Here is a 17,943-nt window from a genome sequence, read left to right as displayed (position 1 = left end):
ATTCAAATTAACTTGAAGTGAAAACAAAAATTATTTTTATTTTTTTAATTATTTCAATTTATTAATTTAGAGCTAAAGAGAATATTCTATTAGCATATTTTAATACATGGTTAATTTATTAGATGAGTTGGGATGGAGTGTAGATTTTGAGTAAGAATTGAGCTAAGTGTTATTGTGACAACCCTTCAGAAAAAAAGTGTATTTAACTCTTATTATGTTCGTATAAATTTAAATTATTATCTTTGTAATTTTAATTTATTTGAATATCATGTATAAATTTAACTTTAATATATAAATTTCCCTTCCTGCGAAACCAAAAATATTATATAAATTTAACTTTAATATATATTAAAGACATAATATACTATTCCAATTTCAAATTGAATAGTTATCTTATGTTCACATAAAATTTTATTTACTTATTTAAATTTAAAATATAAGTTACATGTAAAAGTTCTTAAAAAAATTATATTATAATAATTAAAAATATTAATGTATAGGCTAATATGCTAATTCTCATAAATTCAGTTGATTGTGATCCGACACATTTCTTGCCTTTATATTCCTCTAATGTATTTATAATATATTAATCATGAGCGATTGAATGTCATTTTAACTACTTTTTTGCCATATATAGCTCCTTACATCACCTCACCAAATATCCAATGTGTATACACGTATGTTATTCCAATCGTTCACCAAAATTCCAACGGGTGTACACGTATTTTATTCCAATCCTTCCAACGTGCATACATATCTTATTCCAATCTTACACCAAAAGTCCAACGTGTATACACATAAGTTATTCTAATCCTTCCAACGTGTACACACGTATGTTATATCAATCCTTCACCAAAAGTCCAATGTGTATACACGTATGTTATTCTTATCCTCCAACTCTCTACCCCCTTGAACCCATCATGAGGAAGCTTATATAAACTTCACCTCTTTGACGAACTTATACATTGTTATCTCATTCTTTCTTTTCCCTAGCACAACCCCTTCTTACTCCCCCAATACGCTTCTAAGAGATTTCCTTTGTCGTATCGGCAACCCTAATCATCCTCATTGAAACGACGACACATAACCCACCCCCATTTGCTTCTTCCATTGACCGCTCCTCCAATTGAACTCCTTGAGTGCACCACTAATTACCTCAATCCTAAATCTTTGATGTTCTTCTCCCTCCTTGCACACCATTGCAAATTGACGACAACGCACAACCTCTTCTTCCTCCACCAATCTATCTACCAAGTGAATTCCTCCATCACATCGTATGTTACTCAAATCCCAAATTTTCTCTGGTCTTCTCCCTCCTGATTTAACAACGACAACGTGCACCTCCACGATCTCTTCTCCAAGTGAAATCCTTCGCACCATCAGTCACCTGAATTGTATAATTCAACTATTCGACAACCTTCACTAGCATAAGGTTGATGTAAGTAAGTTCTCCAAACCCTAAATACCACTCGCTTTTCCTTTTTTTTTGCCTTTTTTTTAATGAAATTTCGCTCCTTACTCTAATTCTTCTGATTGCTTTTTCTTTGTTTATTTGATTTTACAAAATCGGCAATTGATCAATAAAGCACCAGACCTAAGAATGTATAGCAACATATATCTAGGAAAAATTGGAATGAAAATAAAGAACATGAAAATTCTGGCAGTGTGAAATATAATGATAGGACTAAAAGAACGATGATGTTAAACATACTTCTTCAACTAGTGAAACAGATGGAATGGTTAAGGTGTAAAAAAAAAGGGTGTAATTAAAAGAATAAATTGTTGAATTGAAAAATGATGGTTTATCTAAGAAGGCTCATATAGTGCATGGTCAATAGATCTGCGTCAAAAAATTTGCAGTGTTGTGAATCAACTAGGGTTTGACAGTATGAATCTCCAATTACGTTTTTTTGTATTTCTTTTGATTTTGCATTTAACGCCTATATGTTGTTTGTTAAATCTCTTTTAAGCGTTCATTGTCATTCGGGAGGATTAATTATTTATTTTACGTGTATTTCAAAGGATGTTCCAAATAGAATACTTGATTTGATGAATGTCTTTGGTTTAACAAGAGAAAATCTTGAAAGTTATTTGCCGATTTGATTTCAATCCCAAACATGAACTGATTTTTTGCTATTTTCTTATATAAGCCTTTTCAATTTATAGTTTACAATGAATATGCAGGTGATCTCATCATAATGACATGGTGTTTCTGTTAATGGATGCAATAGAAATATCCAATGCAAATACTGTCATAATAATTACAACGGAGGGTCTTATCGAATGAAGCATCAATTGGCTGGGACAAGGAAGAATGTAGGACCTTGCAATTTTGTTCCAGAAGATGTTAAGAAGAAAATAACTGATATTCTTGGTGATGTGGTAAATAAGAAACTGGAAAAGGATAACTCAACAGGGTGTAGTGGATATGAAAGTGCTCACATTGATGAATTGAGGAAAAGGAAAATGTGATGAGCTAGTTGGGGATCCAGGTAAATAAATTGCAACTCGTCTCACGAGGAACATGCAAACTACACTTAACCATGGAAGAAGGGTGCAAGGGAGGATCCATGCTTAGACATCGCCTATTTTTTCTACAACACTGCAATTCCTTTCAATGTCGCGAGGAGTGAAGAGTTTTCCAAGATGTGTTATTCGATTTCTAGACATGGTTTAGGATTCAAGCCACCATCCTACAATGACCTTAGGGTGAAATTATTTCAGAAAAGTTTGAAATAACTCATTAGGTGTTGGATGAGTACAAAGCTTATTAGAGCAAAACAGAATGCCCCATTATGATGGATGGATGGACGAATACGAGGAGAGGACTATACTTAACTTTTTGGTAAATAGTCATAAGAGAATTGTGATTTTGATGTCCATTGATGCATCTAGCATAATCAAGACACTTGGTAAGATTTTTCAATTGGTGGATGAGGTTGTGGAGTAAGTTGGTGTGGAAAATGTGATTTAGGTTGTCACAGACAATGAGAATATATTAATGAGACACATAAGAACTTGTGTTTCTTATCATTATAACCATAAGCTCAATGTTTGTAACAACCAAAATCACATTTTCCTCACCAACTAACTCCACAACCTCATCCATCATCTGAAAAATCTTATCAGATGTCTTGACTATGCTAGATGCTTTGACTTAAAAAACAGTGTTCCTTTAGGACTATTTACCAAAAAGTTAAGTATAGTCCTTCTCCTCGTATTCATCCATCCATTCGTCATAATGGTGCAACATGTGTTGGTCCAATAAGCTTTGTGCTCATACAACACCTTATGAGTTATTTTAACCTTTTTCTGCAATAATTTGACCCTAAGGTCATTGTAGGATGGTGGCTTGCATTCTAAACCATGTCTGGAAATCGAATCACACATCTTGGCAAACTCTTCACTCCTCACGCTATTGAAAGGAATTGCATTGTTGTAGATAAAGAGGCGATGTCTAAGCATGCATCCTCCCTTGCACCCTTCTTCCATGAATTGTTAAGTGTACTTTGCATGTTCCTCTTGAGAGGAGTTGCAATTGCTTTACCTGGATCCACAAATAGTTCATCACATTTTCTTTTCCCCAATTCACCAATGTGGACAATTTCATCTCTGTTAGACCTTGTTGAGTTATCATTTTCCAGTTGCTTATTTACCAAATCACCAAGAATATCAACCATTTTCTTCTTAACATCTTCTGGAACAGAATTGCAAGGTCCTACATTCTGCCTTGTCCTAGCCAAATGTTGCTTCATTCGATAAGGCCCTCCGCTGTAATTATTATGACAGTATTTGCACTGGATATTTCTATTGCCACGATCTACTAACGAGAAGGATTGAATCGGGATCCCATGATCTACCTCAAAGACCGCAATCCTACTACGATTAAATTGCACTTGCAAATCGTAGGATCTTACGATCCAGATCGCGATCTTACTACCTTGTACTGTTGAGGCCTTATCTCGTGTCTTGACTAAGGCCTTTAGCTTTCGTTAGCGTTATCTATGGCTCCCCACCTCTGTTTTCGTCAAAATTTGTTTGCAGATTGATTGTGTTCAGCTGTTTGAGGCTTGGAAGTGTTTCTCTTGGAGCACTTCTTATCTGACACTGGTGATTTGGGATTGTCGTGACTTAGCTTCTAATTTTGATTTCTTTAATTTTTCTTTGTTCATCATACTGGTAATGTTGTGGCACATAATATGAGTAAGCTTTATTTTTCTTCGGGCAATGTAGTTTAGATGTAGCATGTCTTGTCTGGCTCCAATGCCATGTTTCTTGTTTCTTCTTCCTAATGAATTCATTTCGTTTTATAAAAAACAGCAAAGATAAATACAAAAAGCCACTAAAATTGCTAGCTCTAATTCTATTGGAAATTTTCTTCATTGTGGAAATTTTGCGGCAATTTTGCACTTGTAGCCTCTCTGGCTAGTGAGTAAGGCACCTACTACAGTTGCATGTGTTGTTCAATTCAGCTTTTTTTTTTTGTTTGATTCAAACTTGTATGTTAACAACAATTCATGCATATTAGAGAAAGTTCGCGTAAAGATCGAAGCTTTCATAGTGTTTATTCTGGATCATCCCAACGTTTACTGTTTGTGTATATTTATATCTTGAAATACGAATCACATGTGAGGGTTTAGTAAGTAGTAACTTTCAAGTAACCCCAAGGTACCAATTCTTTTGCAAGTGCTTCCCTTGATCACACAGCAAAGGTGTGAGTGTGAGTGTGAGTCTGACGAGATATGGTTCTAGGGATGCTGGTGAGTCTGAAGACATTCTCACTATTTTAACTTCCTTGAACCAAATATGGTTTCATGTATTGATTTTTGTCATTCTTTTTCCAGATTTGGATTCTCAGCTTTTGCAACTGCAATTTTATGCTGAATGGCCACTCAAAGGGAGTAAATGTCTGATTACTTGTGGGGGTAAGGCTTATCTCACTTCCAGCCTTTAATTTTATTATAGCTAACCTTGTTCTTCCCACTCTAATTGAGTTGGAATGTCAAAGGAATCAAATGAGGCCCCTCATTATTATTTTCGCTCTTATTCTCTAATCATGACTGGTAAGAACTTTTTCTCTTAATCCTTTAAATTCCTGAGGATATATGGTAATAGACCCCATTGTCCTCATCGTATACACCCTCTTCTAGAAAACAGTATATCACTCATTCAAACCTCGGATCCTTGTTCTCATATTATTGAATTCAAGTCCTCCCTTAAATTACATAATGTGCTCATGAACCTAAACTTTCAAATAACTTGATACCTTCCCATAAGCTTACAAAAGATTAAAATTCTAAGATCACCGTTTTCCTGGACACTGTCTTTCAAAAGCTAAAGATCAATGATAATTGTACTATCTTATTGATGAAAAATTTGAAGAGTGTTATGTTGAGGAGGTACTACATTCTTTTCAACAGTCTAGTTTCAAGTTTCCTGCCTCTCAAATTTGGCTTTTGCCTAATTGTCTAGAGCATGCTCCTTTTTCCCTACTGAAGTATATGCTTCCTCCTTTGTTTTCACATGAGCTTCTTGAATCTTTTCGATAGTGTTGAAAAGTCTCACATCGACTAGAAATATGTCCAAGATAGCCTTTATATATTGAAAGACAATCATCAACTCTTGACTCTCAAAGCTTTGGGTGTCTTGCCTTCATCCATGTCCTGAAACAGCATCACAACAAACTTGAGTCTCTCTGGGTATGAAATTATAGAGCTTGAATGAGATTATATGTTACAGAAATATTATGGGTCCATCTTCTTATAAACTCTCCATATTACTTCTCTAATGTGGGACTTGACTCTAACACTTGATTCCAACACATGAGTCATCTAGTCGGCCGGTCCACAAAACAAATGAAGGTATGAAAAACGGTAGAAAGGGGGGGTTTGAATAACGTTTTCAGTATAAAACTTCCACCTTAAAGATTTTGACAAATCTTTTAAGAACTTAAGTGCTAAAGATAAGAGATAGAAAAGCACACAAGGATTTTATCCTGGTTCACTTGATAAATCACTCAAGCTACTCCAGTCCACCCGTTAAGGTGATTTCTTCCTTCTTAGAATGAAGGCAATCCACTAATCAGGTAAGAGTTACAACTGCACTTGAAACCTACAAGTGACTAACAATTACACTGACTTAGCTCACACTAAGATTCACTCTCTTAGTCTTCTCTAGGATCCGATCAACCTTGATCTCCTAAAGGAACTAAACAAACTGTTTATCAAAGAATCGTTTACAAGAGATTTGCTTCTAAAAAGCTAATAGTAAACTCAATGAATTTCAGATGAAAGAAAACTTAGAAGATTTTGAATATGTCTTGCGTATGTGAAATGCTTCTTCTATCCGTTTCTTTCAGTCTTCAGCCTCTTTATATACTCCAAGGATTAGGGTTGAGCGATGCATGGGAAATGCTACCGTTGGAGGGCAGTTCTGGAAAATCCAGCTTCTGCTGTGGCTGAGAACGTTAGGTAGGTCGTCAGGAAGGTACAGTTGCTTTTGTACTTGGATAGCGAAGCGACCTTTAAACCTAGGAGACTTCTGATCAGGGGAATGCTTCATATTGGAACTTGTGAAGCCGGTTGATCAGAGTCAGAGGGAAAACACAGATCCTCTGACCATTGTATCTTCTGATTCTGAACTCAGAGGGAAGAACATGGCCTTCAGAGTTTCTTGCTTCCGGACTTCAGAGTTTCCACTATTCAACTTCTGGATCTTCAGAGTCTTCTACACGATCAGAACATCTGAGCCTTCAGTGTTTCTTGGTTATCAGAACTTCTGGATCTTCAGAGCTTCTAGTGACTGAGTCCTCATCAGAGTTTGTGTAACTTCAGAACTTCTGAAGCTTTTCCACTGTTCATACTGAACATGGTGAATGCGAAAGCGTTGCTTGGGTCACTCTTTATACACAGTGCTTCTGATTTGTGTGAGATTGAGTTGAGGTCAGAGCCTGTAAATAGCACACTCAGAAAAACACGTTAGAGTACCACAATTGTTCATATCAAAAGGTTAACTTGTAATCATCAAAACATAGAGTTGTACTACTAGATCAAAACTTGATCTTACAATCTCCCCCTTTTTGATGATGACAAAACTAAGATTTTTGATGAACAATTCTTAAACATTAAACTGAATTCACTCAGAGTTTAGAGATATAGAATAAGACTTATCCTGATGTGAATAGTTTACCTTGCTCATTCTGAATTCAAGTCACTACTTGATTCTGAGCTTAGCTCCCCCTGAATCTAATACTTGATGAAAACGTTAGTAAAGTCTAGATTCTGAAATAAATGATATAAGAGTTCAGAGTGAAAAACTTATGACATAGATGAAAATCGAGTAATCAGAGCGCATAAGTAATCAGAGTCACGGACAGGGTATCAGAGTCTTGGGTATCAGAGTCAACTTAGAATCACTTCAGAAGAAGTGAAATGTATTCCTTGTATTTGCCCAGTGACACATCTATGGTCATGAAGGTGGAACTCTTAAATTCTCCAAAAGAAAAAATAAATCACACTAACACATCTTACACATCAAAAACTGGGTGTACTCCCCCTCTTTGTCATAAGCAAAAAGCTTGGGGTGTGAAAAACTTAGTTTGAAGTACAAGGTACTCCCCCTAAGAGAAGGTCTAAGTTTAAAGAAAAAGAAAACGATGCAAGAATCAGAGTTAGGCGAAATAAATAGAAGAGTTAATGCAAGAGAAGAACGTTTACCACCGGTCAAGTGAGTAAAGAGAAGGGTCAGTTACCAAGAACTTAACCTCGAGAAACTGTAGGAGCATTAACTTTCAGAGAGAAAGTGAAGCCTATATAAAGCGTTGGAGAGAAAAGTAAGCTTCACACCTCGAGCAATTTTCAGTAAAGAAAATGGCATCATACAACGTAGCATTAGAAGAGCTGAGGAAGAAGGCCTTTGAAGAGGACTTGTTCCTGAACATCAGGCATCCAGAGGGTGCAACGACCATCGCGGAGCTGACACGGACACTGCTGGAAGAGGACCTGCGTCCAGAGTTGGAGAGAGACCTGAAGGAATTTCTTGCCTTCGTGGAGGAGGTGCAAGAACTCAGCCGGCTTGAACTCAAGCTGCTGGAAGAGAAGGAAAGTTTGGAAGAGAAGCTCAATACCGCAGAAGAGAGTCTGGAGAGGGATGAGCTTAAGGACAGGCTCAGCAACATCCAGTATGCACTGGATCGTTGGGAGAAGGATAGGTCAGAGCAGCGCCAGGAGTGCAGAAGAATGAGGAGAGATCCTCCATTCTAGATTTAGGGAAAAAAATGTACACAGAACGAATGTATGATGTAAACAGAAAAATAAAAGGATTTTTGCAAACATATGTGACACAAATATTATATAGATATGCATATATAATCACAAACGAACAAAGTAGAATAAATAAATAAGAAGAAACAGAGTTTAACAAAAAATAAAACAAAGTTAAAGAAAAGGAAAAACGAAGAGATCCTAAAAAAAAACTAAGGTTTATCAGTGCGTCGCAGAAGTTCCATCATCATGTGCTTCATCTCAATCAGCATGGATTCATGAATGTCAAGACGTTGTTCCATGATGTCGAGTCTGGATGAGCTTGACTGAGCAGAACTGGAAGGAACATTCTGAGCAGCTTGAGGATCTGGAATGGAAGCAGAAGCATCAGGAGTAAATACTACTGGTGCAAGTGCTTGGCATCTAAGAGCTTCAGCCTCAGCTTCAAGTCGCTCTGCCTCTAGTCTGGCTTGTTCAGCTTGAGCTGCTGCTAGACGTGCAGCTTCTTCTGCTTGAGCTTTCTTTCTCTTGGCTTCTTCAATAGCTTCGAGAAGCTTCTGTCTCTGTTCTTGTTCATGAAGAGCCACCCTTCGAGCAAACCTTTGCTTAGCAGCCTCAATGCTCTGACTGCCCTCTGCATGCAGGAGCTGCATCATAATTGGAACTTGAGCCACTAGCCAAGTGCCCAGATTGTTCCACTCATCAGCCACACGTTCAGCATTCTCACTGAGGTCAGTCTGACCGTGCACATTGCGTAGCATCATAGAAGCTTCATGATAGAAAGTATTGATGCACTCAGAGAGAGATGTGGGTCGGAGGTGAGTGTAGGGAATTATGGAGAGGTTGGGTTCAGGAGAGGCTGGGTGGTTGCTGCTGTGAGCTTCAGAGGCACCTTGTGGAGAACCAATGTTAAATGGTTGAGCATTGGGTTCAGAGGTTCCAAGGTGAGGGTCTGAAGTTTCAACCAGAGGATGGGGTGATCTAACCGAGGATTGGTTAGACACTGATTGTTCGGGTTCAGGTTCTGGTTGAATAGGCTCTTGTTGGTCTGAGGCAGGGTGAGCTTGTTGAGCCAAAGGGTCTGCCTCTTGTAACGGATTGGCCAAGATAGGTTCATCTGGGTCAACTAGACGTTCAGGTCTAGGGCCAGGATATCTCCTAGGGCTTGGACAAGTAAGATAATAATCTTCTAGGGTAGACACCTTTTCTTTTCTTACCTCCATGAATTTTCTAATGGATTCAGAGTTATTGGAGGGAGAAGAATCAGCAACATGGGTTGGGAAGGATACAGGTGTATAGGCTGTGGAAGAGTCTGTATCCGTGGTTCTGGCAGCAGGACGTGCTGATGCTCTGGGAACAGAGTGATCAGACGTTCTGGGTTGTGGTTCTGTTTGGTTGGGCTCTGGTTGTTCATGGATGATGGGTTCAGAAGATAATGGGTCGTACGGAATGGTAATAAGAGAGGTTGGTTCTTCTGACCTAGAGGGTTGGTTCTGAAGCAAATTCCAGAGAGGTGCTTCAGTAGGTGAAGGTTGAAAGAATGAAGATCTGGGGGAATGTGGTGGAGAGGTGGTTTGTGCAGCTGGTTGGGATTCAGGAATAGGAGTGAGGGGATTTGAGGAGTGTTTGAGCATAGCAGAAATAGGGAGTGCATCAAATAAATTCAAATCATCATCAGAAGCAAGTGCAGGCTTACTTGAATGTGCTGATGATCTAGTCACTCTGGCAGGAGGTTCAGTCCTTCTGACCACTTCAGCAGCTGGTTCCACCCGAGTAGGCTTCACCACGATTCTGACATGCTTCTTCTTCTTCTTGGGAGGACCATCCTCATCATCACTATCATCACCATCATCAGGCTTTCTCTTCGTCTTCTTGACCAGAGGGACATCGGATTCCTCAGAAGATTCGTCCAGAACCATCTTCCTCTGAGCTTTCTTCTTTGGAGGAGAAGGAAACTCTGGAGCTGGCGGCAGTCTGCTGACGAAATCATCAAGATCAATTTCGAATCCTTGAGCCCTTAGGTCATCAACATAGCACCTAATGGCGTCAGGATTGTCTGCTTGAGTCCACAGAGGGTAGTCATTCAGAGGCATCCTTCTGCTTCTGATTTCAGAAGATGTGTCTTCACGAGCAGGAGCAATCTTCTTCTGGACCAAACCCATCTTCTTCAGAGAATTTGCAGTGAAGACATCACTGACAATGGTGCTCAGATCCTCTACACATCCAGCATTGACCAGATCTTGCACCAGGTTGCTTTCAATGAGAAAGTCTGAGAGCAGTCTCCCAAAGGGGATATATTTGATTGCTGACTTGATGGAGGCGGTGGTGCGAGACTTCCGGATGCATTCCTTCAAGTAGGAGAACAGGAAGTAGGGAAGGCAGATCTTCTTCTGGTCTTGGATGAAGAACAACATCACCTTCTGGTTGAAGTTGATGTAGTCTGGAGAACTGCCCTTCGGTCTCTGGTTTATGCAGTGAAGCAGGATCTTGTGCCAGATTCTGAGCTTGGGATGAAGGTCCATCACCTTGTAACTCGTCTTGCCCGGTTTGAAAGTGGTGTACAGGGCCTCGTTGATTGTATTCTTGGTGCTGGGTTTCAGCTTCGATTCCGTGAGTTGGAAATGATACCCATAAGCAGTGTCTGCTCCCAGCAAGTTCACGAAGGACTTCTCCGTGATGATGATCTTTCTTCCAAGAATGTACGATACCACCTGAGTATCGTCGCAGTCAGCATGCTTCCAGAATTCCTTGACCAATTTCTCATACACCGGTCCTCGAAGTCTGTTGAAGTAATTTCCCCAACCTTGAGCTTGGACTTCAGGACGAAGATCATACCCATTTGCAGCCAGGTTGTCGAGGTTGAATCTCCATTCTGCCAGGACTTGGAGTTCCTCAGGAGCAAATACGCAGTGAACGGCACAGCCCCGTTCTGCAATTGGAAGAATCTGCTCTTGAGCTTGACCTTGATCTGATGTCGGATTCTCAGGGCCCCTTTGACCCGTTGCTAGACCGACTACCATGTGAGGGAACTGAGGTGCATCTGCAGTAGATCTTCTTGTTTGTCTCACCATTTTTGAAGTGGTTGAAGGTTTGAGGTAGAAGATGAAGGTTGAAAGATGAAGAGAGATCGAGAGAGAAATCGAGAATAAACGGTTTTGAAAAGCAGAGAGAGCGAGAGTAAAAACCGGAAGTGATGGAGATCGTGTGTGTATAGTGGGTTTTATCAAATAACCGTTGTTGATTCAAAAAGCACTTTAAGATCAACGGTTGAAAATTAAAGATAGATAGTAACAGTAAAATACACAAATCACACACAGGAGAGAAGCACATCTACACGCAATCATAACAGACTGTCACACGGGCACAAGGAACTATGCATCAGAAATTCTGACACACGTGTTGTTGTCTCAGCTTCAGAGTCAGTACCAGTGGGTACACACACTCTGATTGAGTTACCTTCTGGACTAGACATCTTCTGATCAAGAAGTATCATAGTCAGAGGTTCTGATCCATCTTCACTCTGGACAAAAGTCCATGTTTAGATTTTTCAGAATAAAATTAAATCTATCCTCTGCTAAGGGCTTTGTAAAGATATCTGCCCATTGATGGTCAGTATCAACAAACTTCAGAAGAAGTACGCCCTTCTGTACATAATCTCTAATAAAGTGATACTTTACCTCAATGTGCTTTGCCCTTGAATGCAGGATAGGATTCTTACTCAATGAGATTGCAGCAGTGTTATCACAATAGATTGGGATATTGCTCTCAAGGATCTGATAATCCTCCTGCTGATGTTTCATCCAGAGCATCTGAGTGCTGCATATTGCTGCTGAGATATATTCTGCCTCTGCAGTTGATAGTGCAATGGTTGATTGCCTCTTGCTTGCCCATGAGACTAGATTGCTTCCCAGAAATTGACAATTTCCAGAAGTACTTTTTCTCTCTGTTCTATCTCCAGCATAATCAGCATCACAGTAACCTGAAAGCTTATACTCTGATGTTTTCTTATACATCAAGCCAAGGTTAGTGGTGCCTTTCAGATACCTTAGGATCCTCTTAACAGCAGTTAAGTGGGTTTCCCTTGGATCTGATTGGAAACGAGCACATAAATGAACACTAAATAGTATGTCTGGCCTAGATGCAGTTAAGTATAGAAGTGAACCTATCATGCCACGATAGAGCTTCTGACATACTTTACCACTTTTATCTTCTTTCTCCAGAATGCATGTAGGATGCATTGGAGTCTTGGCCACTGTAGATTCCAGCATATTGAACTTCTTCAGAAGTTCTTTAGTGTACTTGCTCTGATGGATATATGTTCCTTCTGGTGTTTGATCAACTTGTATTCCCAGAAAGTACTTTAATTCACCCATCATACTCATCTCAAATTCAGCCTGCATCATCTCAGAAAATTCTTTGCATAGAGATTGATTAGCAGAACCAAATATAATATCATCAACATAAATTTGCACAATTAAGATATCATCTTTATAAGTCTTGCAAAAAAGAGTTGTATCTACTTTACCCCTTACAAACTCATTCTCCAGAAGGAATGAGCTGAGTCTCTCATACCATGCTCTGGGAGCTTGCTTCAGACCGTAGAGTGATTTCTTCAATTTGAACACATGGTCTGGTTTCTTCTCATCTTCAAAACCTGGGGGTTGATGAACATATACTTCCTCTGAGATATAACCATTTAGGAAGGCACTCTTCACGTCCATCTGATGTAGAACTATGTTGTGATTTACTGAGAAAGAGATCAACAGTCTGATTGCCTCCAGTCTTGCTACTGGAGCAAATGTTTCAGTGTAGTCTATTCCTTCCTGCTGGCTGTAGCCTTGAGCAACTAGCCTTGCCTTGTTTCTGACTACATCTCCTTTCTCATTCAGCTTGTTTCTGAATACCCATTTCGTTCCAATAACATGGACACTCTCAGGCTTCTTCACTAAGCTCCAAACATCGTTCTTGGAGAATTGATTCAATTCTTCTTCCATGGCCAGAATCCAATCCTTGTCCTGAAGAGCTTCATCTATGGACTTGGGTTCAATTAAGGACACCAATCCTTTCAGACTGAGCACGGTCTCTTCAGAGGGTCTGAAGGCAGATCTGGTTCTGACTGGTTCGTCTTTGTTGCCCAGAATCAATTCCTTAGGGTGAGCTGCAGTGATTCTGCTCTTCTTCAGAGTTTGTGAGTTAGAGGGACCAGCTTCTTCCTCTGGTTCATCTTCCTCTGGCTCAGCTTCCTCTGGAGCTTTGCCTTTGTCAGAAACATTAATGCTTAAATCTACAAACTTTTCAACTAGCTTTGACTGGTCAGAGTCAAGCTTATCATCAAATCTAACATGAATAGATTCTTCAATAGTCTTAGCATCAGTATTATAAAATCTAAAACCTTTAGATCTCTCAGGGTAACCGAGTAATAGACACTTAGAAGACTTAGCATCGAATTTATGCAATCTATCCTTAGTATTGAGAACATAACAAACACAGCCAAAAGGATGAAAATAAGAAATGTTGGGTTTTATGTTCTTCCACAATTCATAAGGAGTCTTATTCAGAATTGGTCTCACAGAGATTCTGTTCTGAATGTAACATGCTGTATTTACTGCCTCTGCCCAAAAGTGCTTAGCCATGCCAGTTTCTTGGAGCATGGTTCTAGCCATCTCCTGAAGAGTTCTGTAACTTCCTCTCAACAACACCGTTTTGTTGAGGAGTTCTGGGACAAGAGAAATCATGTGCAATTCCATAGGAATCAAACAGACTCTCAAACTTGTCATTCTCAAACTCTCCACCATGGTCACTTCTGACACACACAATCCTACAAGCCTTCTCGTTTTGCACTTGAGCAATGAAGGTAGAGAACACAGCATGAGACTCATCCTTGCGGGTTAGAAACTTTACCCATGTCCAGCGGCTATAGTCATCAACGATAACCATCCCATATCTCTTGCCACCTATAGACTCAGTTTTCACTGGTCCAAACAGGTCGATATGCAGAAGTTCTAACGGCCTTGAGGTTGAGACAACATTCTTTACCTTGAAAGGGACTTTTGTGAATTTGCCTTTCTGACATGCTTCACAAAGAGCGTCTGAAGCGAACTTCAGATTGGGTAAGCCCCTGACAAGGTTTAGCTTGCTCAGCTGAGAAATCTTTCTCATACTGGCATGCCCTAACCGTCTATGCCATACCCACTGCTCTTCATTAACAGACAGAAGGCACTTCACATTCTGAGCCTCCAACTCAGATAATCTGATCTTATAAATGTTGTTCTTCCTCTTGCTGTTAAACAGAACAGAGCCATCGATCTGACTTACAGCCCGGCAGGACTTTTGATTGAATATAACATCATAACCCTTGTCAGCTAATTGACTTATAGACAATAAGTTATGTGTTAAGCCGTCTACCAATAACACATTATCAATGCATGGACTACTATCTACACAAATAGTACCAGTACCAACAATTTTACCCTTTTCGTTTCCTCCAAAGCCAACTTCGCCTCCAGGCTTAAGTTTCAGCTCTCGGAACATACGCTTTTCTCCCGTCATGTGACGCGAGCATCCACTGTCCAGATACCATGATTGGTGTTTCAGTGGAGCTATCAAGGATATCTGCAACATAGATAATCTTGTCCTTAGGTACCCACTTTCTGGGTCCTCTTTTGTTAGTTACCCCAGAGGTTCTGATCACCTTGGGTGTCTCAACATGATATTTTAAAGGAATATTTGCATGATATTTAGTCATAGAGAAAGATCCCTTTTTAAGAGGATGTTTAGCAACTTTAGCAGGTACAGGATCAGGCAATATGGTACCAGAGGGAACAAAGCATTCATATAAAGATTTAGCTTTAGACACAGAGGGCTCATTTCTAATTGGTTTAGAATAGCCAATGCCATGCATTCCATTTCTGCTTACGCCATAGATCATTGAAGCCATTAAGCTTCTATCCACGCTTTTAGCTAGGAATCTTTGAAAAGACTTTTCATACTTAGATTCATTTCTACAATCAGAGGCATCACAGGCAACAATTTCTTCTAACTTAGCAATTTGGTTCTTAAGCACAGAGTTAGAATTGATCAAGGCATGATTATCATTTTTCAAGTCAGAAATAATTTTCTCATGTTCAGAAGGAGTCTTAGAGAGAGCAGATAAGTTCTTTTTCAGCTTCTTATGCTTAGACAATAAGGAGTTATACTTATCCATAATATCAGACAATGCATGTTTCAGTTCAGAGGTAGAGAAAGAAGCGAATACCTCATTTTCATCGTCTGAGTCGGGGTTTCCTTCTGATTCTGAGTCAGAGTCAACAACTCTCTTTGACTCTGCTTCCTTGTCTTTGACAATAGCCATGAGTCCTTGGACTTCACCATCAGAGTCAACATCCTCTGACTCTGATTCATCAAATGTCACCATCAGACTCTTCTTCGTCTTGAAGTGCTTCTTTGGCTTCTTGTCCTTCTTCAACTTTGGACAGTCACTTTTGTAGTGCCCTGATTCTTTGCACTCAAAGCATGTGACTTCCTTGATTGAAGACTTCTTCTGGCCTGAGGACTCATACTTTCCTTTTGCCTTTCCAGAGCCTTTGTACTTGCTCTGCCTGTGCTTCCAGATGCGGTTGAGTCTCTTGGAGATCAGAGTCAGCTCATCTTCATCAGAATCTTCTGATGCTTCTTCAGATTCCTCTTCTTCAGCTTGAAGAGCTTTTGACTTCTCAACCTTAGCCTTTTCAGATTTAGATTTCAAGGCTATGGACTTTTTCCTCAGATCTTGCATTTCTGAGCGCTTCAGCTCATGGCATTTCAAGATGCTGATGAGTTCTTCTAAACTCATATTCTCAACGTCTCTCGTGAGCTCTATTGAGCTCACTAAAGGCATCCAACTTTCAGGAAGACACCTGATGACCCTTATGACATGATCTTTTGTTGTGTAGCTCTTGTTGAGAGGTCGTATGCCTGCTACAAGCAACTGAAATCTGGAGAACATTTCTTCAATGGACTCATTTGGCTCCATGATGAAGGATTCATACTTTTGGATCAAAGACAATGCCTTTGATTCTTTGACTTTCTTGTTTCCTTCGTGAGACATCTTCAGAGATTCGAAAATGCCTTTTGCAAACTCACGATCTGTAATCTTCTGGTACTCTTCATAGGAAATAGCACTTAGAAGAATTGCTCTTGCTTTGTGATGTTGTGAGTACAGCTTCTTTTGATCTGCAGTCATCTCTGACCTTGGGATCTTCTTGCCATCTGCATCAACTGGACGCTCGTAGCCATCCACAATAATATCCCAGAGATCTGCATCGAAACCCAGAAAGAAACTTTCCAGTCTATCTTTCCAATATTCGAACCTTTGACCGTCGAACATAGGAGGCTTTGCATTGTAACCATCTCTTTGAGTTTCACTGGTGGTGGCAGCCATTGTTTTTCACACCGGCCCGGATCACTGAACACTGTTAGGTGTGGTAATCAGAACTTGCGCTCTGATACCAATTGAAGGTATGAAAAACGGTAGAAAGGGGGGTTTGAATAACGTTTTCAGTATAAAACTTCCACCTTAAAGATTTTGACAAATCTTTTAAGAACTTAAGTGCTAAAGATAAGAGATAGAAAAGCACACAAGGATTTTATCCTGGTTCACTTGATAAATCACTCAAGCTACTCCAGTCCACCCGTTAAGGTGATTTCTTCCTTCTTAGAATGAAGGCAATCCACTAATCAGGTAAGAGTTACAACTGCACTTGAAACCTACAAGTGACTAACAATTACACTGACTTAGCTCACACTAAGATTCACTCTCTTAGTCTTCTCTAGGATCCGATCAACCTTGATCTCCTAAAGGAACTAAACAAACTGTTTATCAAAGAATGTTTACAAGAGATTTGCTTCTAAAAAGCTAATAGTAAACTCAATGAATTTCAGATGAAAGAAAACTTAGAAGATTTTGAATATGTCTTGCGTATGTAATGCTTCTTCTATCCGTTTCTTTCAGTCTTCAGCCTCTTTATATACTCCAAGGATTAGGGTTGAGCGATGCATGGGAAATGCTACCGTTGGAGGGCAGTTCTGGAAAATCCAGCTTCTGCTGTGGCTGAGAACGTTAGGTAGGTCGTCAGGAAGGTACAGTTGCTTTTGTACTTGGATAGCGACGCGACCTTTAAACCTAGGAGACTTCTGATCAGGGGAATGCTTCATATTGGAACTTGTGAAGCCGGTTGATCAGAGTCAGAGGGAAAACAGATCCTCTGACCATTGTATCTTCTGATTCTGAACTCAGAGGGAAGAACATGGCCTTCAGAGTTTCTTGCTTCCGGACTTCAGAGTTTCCACTATTCAACTTCTGGATCTTCAGAGTCTTCTACACCATCAGAACATCTGAGCCTTCAGTGTTTCTTGGTTATCAGAACTTCTGGATCTTCAGAGCTTCTAGTGACTGAGTCCTCATCAGAGTTTGTGTAACTTCAGAACTTCTGAAGCTTTTCCACTGTTCATACTGAACATGGTGAATGCGAAAGCGTTGCTTGGGTCACTCTTTATACACAGTGCTTCTGATTTGTGTGAGATTGAGTTAAGGTCAGAGCCTGTAAATAGCACACTCAGAAAAACACGTTAGAGTACCACAATTGTTCATATCAAAAGGTTAACTTGTAATCATCAAAACATAGAGTTGTACTACTAGATCAAA

The sequence above is a fragment of the Lotus japonicus genome, chromosome 2, assembly GCF_012489685.1.
Source record: "Lotus japonicus ecotype B-129 chromosome 2, LjGifu_v1.2".
NCBI lineage: Eukaryota > Viridiplantae > Streptophyta > Magnoliopsida > Fabales > Fabaceae > Lotus > Lotus japonicus.
The sequence above is the reverse complement of the archived record's forward strand: the minus strand, read 5'-3'. Positions refer to the sequence as shown.